Source organism: Pan paniscus, chromosome 4 (genome assembly GCF_029289425.2).
Source record: "Pan paniscus chromosome 4, NHGRI_mPanPan1-v2.0_pri, whole genome shotgun sequence".
Taxonomy (NCBI): Eukaryota; Metazoa; Chordata; class Mammalia; order Primates; family Hominidae; genus Pan; species Pan paniscus.
In genome coordinates this window covers 96,971,502-96,978,919 of record NC_073253.2, presented here as the reverse complement: position 1 = coordinate 96,978,919, position 7,418 = coordinate 96,971,502, and the positions used below count along the sequence as shown (strand labels likewise).

Sequence of the window (7,418 nt, the reverse complement as noted above, 5' to 3'; positions counted from 1 at the left end):
AGCCTTTTAGCCTAGCCTAGCCTTTTAGCCTTAGCCTAGCCTTTTAGCCTAGCCTAGCCTTTTAGCCTTAGCCTAGCCTTTTAGCCTAGCCTAGCCTTTTAGCCTTAGCCTAGCCTTTTAGCCTAGCCTAGCCTTTTAGCCTTAGCCTAGCCTTTTAGCCTAGCCTTAGCCTAGCCTTAGCCTAGCCTTAGCCTAGCCTTAGCCTATGTAACTAACCTGCACAATGTGCACATGTACCCTAAAACTTAAAGTATGATAAAAAAAAATAATAATAATAAAAAAGAAAAAAACATTTAACCAAAAAAAAAAAAAAAAAAAAAATCCCAAACATACAACTGAACTCCTTACACTCAGTTGGACCAATCTATTACCCTATAGAAGATCTAATGTTAGTATAAGTAACATGGAAACATTCTCCTCCGCATAAGCCTACATCAGACCAAAATATTAAGCTGACAATTAACAGCCCAATATCTACTACCAACCAACAAGCCATTATTACCCCAACTGTTAACCCAACACAGGCATGCCCACAAGGAAAGGTTAAAAAAAGTAATTGAACTCGGCAAATCTTACCCCGCCTGTTTACCAAAAACATCACCTCTAGCATTATCAGTATTAGAGGCACTGCCTGCCCGGTGACATATGTTTAACGGCCGCGGTACCCTAACCGTGCAAAGGTAGCATAATCACTTATTCCTTAAATAGGGACTTGTATGAATGGCTCCACGAGGGTTCAGCTGTCTCTTACTTTCAACCAGTGAAATTGACCTACCCGTGAAGAGGCGGGCATAACAGCGCAATCCTATTCCAGAGTCCATATCAACAATAGGGTTTACGACCTCGATGTTGGATCAGGACATCCCGATGGTGCAGCCGCTATTAAAGGTTCGTTTGTTCAACGATTAAAGTCCTACGTGATCTGAGTTCAGACCGGAGTAATGCAGGTCGGTTTCTATCTGTTCTAAATTTCTCCCTGTACGAAAGGACAAGAGAAATAAGGCCTACTTCACAAAGCGCCTTCCCCCATAAATGATATCATCTCAATTTAATACCACACCAATACCCACCCAAGAACAGGGTTTGTTAAGATGGCAGAGCCCGGTAATCGCATAAAACTTAAAACTTTATAATCAGAGGTTCAATTCCTCTTCTTAACAATATACCCATGACCAACCTCCTACTCCTCATTGTACCTATCCTAATCGCAATAGCATTCCTAATGCTAACCGAACGAAAAATTCTAGGCTACATACAACTACGCAAAGGCCCCAACATTGTAGGTCCCTACGGCCTACTACAGCCTTTCGCTGACGCCATAAAACTCTTCACTAAAGAACCCCTAAAACCCTCCACTTCAACCATCACCCTCTACATCACCGCCCCAACCTTAGCCCTCACCATCGCCCTCCTACTATGAACTCCCCTCCCCATGCCTAACCCCCTAGTCAACCTTAACTTAGGCCTCCTATTTATCCTAGCCACCTCTAGCCTAGCCGTTTACTCAATCCTCTGATCAGGGTGAGCATCAAACTCGAACTACGCCTTGATGGGCGCATTACGAGCAGTAGCCCAAACAATGTCATATGAAGTCACTCTAGCCATTATTCTATTATCAACACTACTAATAAGTGGTTCCTTCAACCTCTCTACCCTTATCACAACACAAGAGCACCTCTGACTAATCCTGCCATCATGACCCTTGGCCATAATATGATTTATCTCTACACTAGCAGAAACCAACCGAACCCCCTTCGACCTTACTGAAGGAGAATCTGAATTAGTCTCAGGCTTTAACATCGAATATGCCACAGGCCCCTTTGCCCTATTTTTCATGGCTGAATACATAAACATTATTATAATAAATACCCTCACCACTACAATCTTCCTAGGAACAACATACAATGCACACTCCCCTGAACTCTACACGACATATTTTGTCACCAAAGCTCTACTTCTAACCTCCCTGTTCCTATGAATTCGAACAGCATATCCCCGATTTCGCTACGACCAACTCATACACCTCCTATGAAAAAACTTCCTACCACTCACCCTAGCATCACTCATGTGATACATCTCCATACCCACTACAATCTCCAGCATTCCCCCTCAAACCTAAGAAATATGTCTGATAAAAGAATTACTTTGATAGAGTAAATAATAGGAGTTCAAATCCCCTTATTTCTAGGACTATGAGAATCGAACCCATCCCTGAGAATCCAAAATTCTCCGTGCCACCTATCACACCCCATCCTAAAGTAAGGTCAGCTAAATAAGCTATCGGGCCCGTACCCCGAAAATGTTGGTTATACCCTTCCCGTACTAATTAATCCCCTAGCCCAACCCATCATCTACTCTACCATCTTTGCAGGCACACTCATTACAGCGCTAAGCTCACACTGATTTTTTACCTGAGTAGGCCTAGAAATAAACATGCTAGCTTTTATCCCAGTTCTAACCAAAAAAATAAGCCCTCGCTCCACAGAAGCTGCCATCAGATATTTTCTCACACAAGCAACCGCGTCCATAATTCTCCTAATAGCTATCCTCTCCAACAACATATTCTCCGGACAATGAACCATAACCAATACTACTAATCAGTGCTCATCATTAATAATTATAATAGCCATGGCAATAAAACTAGGAATAGCCCCCTTTCACTTCTGAGTTCCAGAAGTTACCCAAGGCACCCCCCTAATATCCGGCCTACTCCTCCTCACATGACAAAAATCAGCCCCCATCTCAATTATATACCAAATTTCTTCATCACTGAACGTAAACCTTCTCCTCACTCTTTCAATCTTATCCATTATAGCAGGCAGCTGAGGTGGACTAAACCAAACCCAGCTGCGCAAAATCCTAGCATACTCCTCAATCACCCACATAGGCTGAATAATAGCAGTTCTACCATACAACCCCAACATAACCATTCTTAATTTAACTATTTACATCACCCTAACTACTACCGCATTTCTGTTACTCAAACTCCAGCACCACAACCTTACTACTATCTCGCACCTGAAACAAGCTAACATGATTAACTCCTCTAATTCCATCCACCCTCCTCTCCCTAGGAGGCCTACCCCCACTAACCGGCTTCTTGCCCAAATGAATTATCATTGAAGAATTCACAAAAAACAATAGCCTCATTATCCCCACCATCATGGCCATTATCACTCTCCTCAACCTCTATTTCTACCTACGCCTAATCTATTCCACCTCAATTACACTACTTCCTATATCCAACAACGTAAAAATAAAATGACAACTCGAACGTACAAAACCCACCCCCTTCCTCCCTACACTCATTATCCTTACCACACTGCTTCTACCCATCTCCCTAGCCTAGCCTAGCCTAGCCTAAACTGTCAAAGGCCCACAGTTGTCAACCGCTGCCCACTTCGACACCTAACGGCATTTCGGAACATTCCACAAGATGGCGCCCTTGCTTTCCAAGGCCAGCCTAGCCTGGCCTAGAGCCTAGCCAGTAACTGTCAAAGGCCCACAGTTGTCAATCGCTGCCCACTTCGACATCTAACGGCATTCCGGAACATTCCACAATATGGCGCCCTTGCTTTCCAATCTTCGGGCTACGGGCGGAGGACGCCTTGCCAGGACGTCGACCTCGCTCTGCGAGGTTCAGGGGCCGAGCTCAGACAGAGGCTCGCTCTAGGGCGATGGGCGGGGGCCAGACGGGCCTCGAGTGGGATCCTGGCACGGTTGGCCGATCGGCCCGGGATCCCGGCTGCGGGCCCGTGTCTGCCCTAGCGCGATGCAGCGATGCGCTCGAATGCCCGGCTCCACGAATCCCGGCCTTTCACCCGCACGGCCTCTCGGCACTGCCCCAGCTAGACACCAGCGAGCTCGTCACAGCGCGGGCAGGCACTGCGGGGCAGCTGCAAACGAGCCCTGTCATACGGCCGGAGGAGGTCTCGCCTGCCCTTGCGGCGGGCTCCGGGTACCCTGATACCTTGACACAGAACCACTGACTCCCTAGGAATGAACTCGTTACTTTAGTCATACCAATAGAGTATCCACTCTCCAGTCTCTCTTTTACAACAATAAGATTTTAGGTTTGTTACAAAATTATGCAAAGTCAGACTTTTTCCATGTTATTACAGTTTATTATACCCACTCTTCTAGTGGTTTTCAAACTATATTAAGATTCTTTTGGAAAAACTGATTTTAAATGCAAATTCCTGAAGCCAGCTCCCAAGATTCTGATTAAGTCTGGGTGAAGCTCAGAAATGTATTTTAAAAACAACCGCAGCTGGTTTCTGACTGAAGGCAAAACCACCACTCAGAATCACCACTTAAAACCAATGAAGGGTGGAGCAAATTTAGCTCCTCTTTCTTGATGACCACGTTGGCACCTCTGTGAGTTACTTTAAGAGACAACATCTGTGTTTCACTCTCTCCTTACGTAGGCAAAATACTAAGCCTAAAAAGACGTCCTTCAGTATTCTAACAATTTGTGAAAATGCATGGTTATTCAAGAATATTGTCTGAACTTTATTTTATATGCATTATCTTAAAGCAATAGGGGAAAACATGAAAAATACATTAAACGTCAAGTAAGGTAACCTCTAGTTTAAATTTTTTTAAAAGGAAAAAAAGGTCTTTCTATTAAACTGTGTGAGAATTAACTTTAGGTAATTAGAGTTGGTTCTTAAAGTCAACACTGGCTTGTTTTGGAAAGAAATCAATCAGGTTGTGGTAAGGATTAAAGCTCTTTATTTTTATTTTTGGCATATCCACTTGTCCCAGCATGCCTTCTCCACTGAATTACCCTCTAATCTTAGTCAAAACGAATTATTCATGTAGGTCTATTTCTGAACTCTGTTCAATTGATCTATGTTCCAAATCTTTCCCAATGCCAAACTATCTTGATTAGTGTAGCTTTTTCACAATTCAGATAGTGTAAGTCCTTCAACTGTGTGTGTTTGTGTGTTTTATTTTTCCAAAATTGTTTTGGCTATTCTAAGTCCTTTACATTTTACATACATTTTGGAATCAACTTTTAAATATTCACAAAAACAGCTTCCTGGGACTTGGATTGAAACTTTGAATCCACAGATCCATTTGTGGAGAATTGACCACTACGCTGAATCTTTCAATTCATGAACATAATATATCTCTCTATTTATTTAGGTCTTTAAAATTTCTTACAAAAATCTTTGCTTTTTGGTATAAAGTTTTCATATATTTTGTTAATTGAATCTCAACTATTTCTTGTTTATTTTTTTAAATGATCTTGCTTGTATTATAACCAGTATTTAAAAATTTTCCATTTTAAATCAATTTTTGCTCATGTATAGAAATACTATTGATTTTTTTGTATTGGTTTAGCATCTTGTGACTTTGCTAAACTCACATAATAGATGGATGGAAAGTTTTTATAGACTTGTTGGTATTTTCTATATGTCTTTATTTTTTCTTGCCTTATTACATTGACTGGAACCTCTAATACAATGTTAAATAGAAATATTAAAAGCAGACATCATCTTCTTCCTGCTCTTAGGGAAAGCAAGTTCAGTCTTTCACCATTAATTATGTTATTAACTGTAGTTTTTTTAAAAGTCAGTCTTTATGAAATAGAGGCAGTTCCTTTCTATTCCTACTTTGCTGAGAGATTTTTTTACCACAATGGGTATAAAATTTTGCCAAATACTTTTTCTGCATCTATTGAGAGGTTTCCCTTGGTTTTACGTTGCATATATATTTTATATTGGTGTTGATGATCTAGCAGCTTTGTTCTGGTAGGAGAAATCACTTTCTGATATGAAGGGAAATTTTAAAAACTGAGCTATCATTTATGATCTAAAAAAAGACCTTTGTGTTACATAGTATTTCTCTCTGATATGCTTCATGGCTTTGAATTATTATAATAAACAGGTCAATTCTTGAGTTTTTTCTTTTATTTATGCTAATGCTTTGCATTAGGAATCAATGAGATAGGCTTATCTAAATTTATTACTGGCATTCTTCTAGGCAAAGTAATGAACGGTAGTCTTTCTTTGCAGGAAAGGAAAAGAGAATTTATCTTGATTGAGAATTCGCTGTTCTCAGGTAGTCTCTTTGCATACAGCGTATCATTTAAATTTGTTCATACAACATACCTGGTATCTAAGAGACATCTTCAGTTTTCAAAGAAATGTACTTACTCATACAATGAATCAAATTTATGCATTTTTTAAATTTTAAAAACAATGTTAAAACATGACACATTATTTGACAAATGAAGAAGTGAATCCCTTGTCATCTCAGCACTCTTATGCAGTCACTATTTTTAGAAATTGATGTTGATTTTTCTGTCTAAACATCTACAGTACCAATACGCAGAGCCATTTTTAAGTGCTTATATATAATTTTTAAATACTTACCATTTAATTAACTGTGTGTAGGGAGGAAGTGTAGGTAAAACATCTGGTACAATATGCACCAATAAATGACAGCTATCATTATCATTATTATTGCCATTTTGTGTCTTAATCATAATATGGTCTTCTTAAGGATGTAGACAATGTTCTCTACATCTTTTGTAATCTCCAATAGTAGTCATTGCAATGCTGAACACAAGGAGGTAAGGGTTGTTTTTTTGTTTTTTGAGACAGTCTTGCTCTGTCTCCCAGGCTGGAGTGCAGTGGCACAATCTTGGCTCGCTGCAACCTCAGCCTCCCAGGTTCAAGCGATTCTCCTGCTTCAGCCTCCTGAGTAGCTACAGGCATGTGCCACCACACCCGGCGAATATTTTGTATTTTTTTTTTAGTAGAGACGGGGTTTTACCATGTTGGCCAGGCTGGTCTTGAACTCCTGACCTCAAATGATCCTCCCGCCTCGGCCTCCTAAAGTGCTGGGATTACAGGCGTGAGCCACCGCTCCCAGCCTGAGGTAAGGGTTTTAAGAAATACTTTTTGGCTCATTGGCTGGTTGATGAACTAGCCCAGGACCTTTGTTTGGCAGAGCAGGAACACTATCTGTCCAGGCTTGGCATGAAGGAGAAATGAGAAAGACTGAAATACTCTGGTGATGGCAACAAACAGAATTTTGGAGCACATAATATTGCCTCTTGCTTAGAATATTTAGTTGCAGGACAGAGGAAATGCTCAGTTACTTGTAGGAACAGAGCATTATAGTTTGTGGCTTAGTGCAGAATATTGGGTGCATAATATATTCTAAAGGTTTAATTGACAATTTAAAAACATTCTCCACTTTAAAAACATCATTTAGAGATAAAAGAGAAAAGTACTTGTTAAAAAATCAGTTATTCTAGATTGTTATATTCTTCTTTCCTTACCTTTTCCAAAGTATTGATTCATTTATTAGCACTTTTGCAAATAAATTTAAAATACATTTAGTTCTTCCATGATTTTAATGGCTCTGTAAAATTTCCATTAAGATCAATGATAAACTACATG

At 40.3% G+C, this 7,418-nt stretch overlaps 1 pseudogene; it reads left to right on the top strand.

The window, feature by feature from the left end:
* The first annotated feature begins 1,123 nt into the window (after positions 1-1,123).
* Positions 1,124-2,258, top strand: LOC129397884 (NADH-ubiquinone oxidoreductase chain 1-like; annotated as a pseudogene).
* Positions 2,259-7,418: the final 5,160 nt, after the last annotated feature.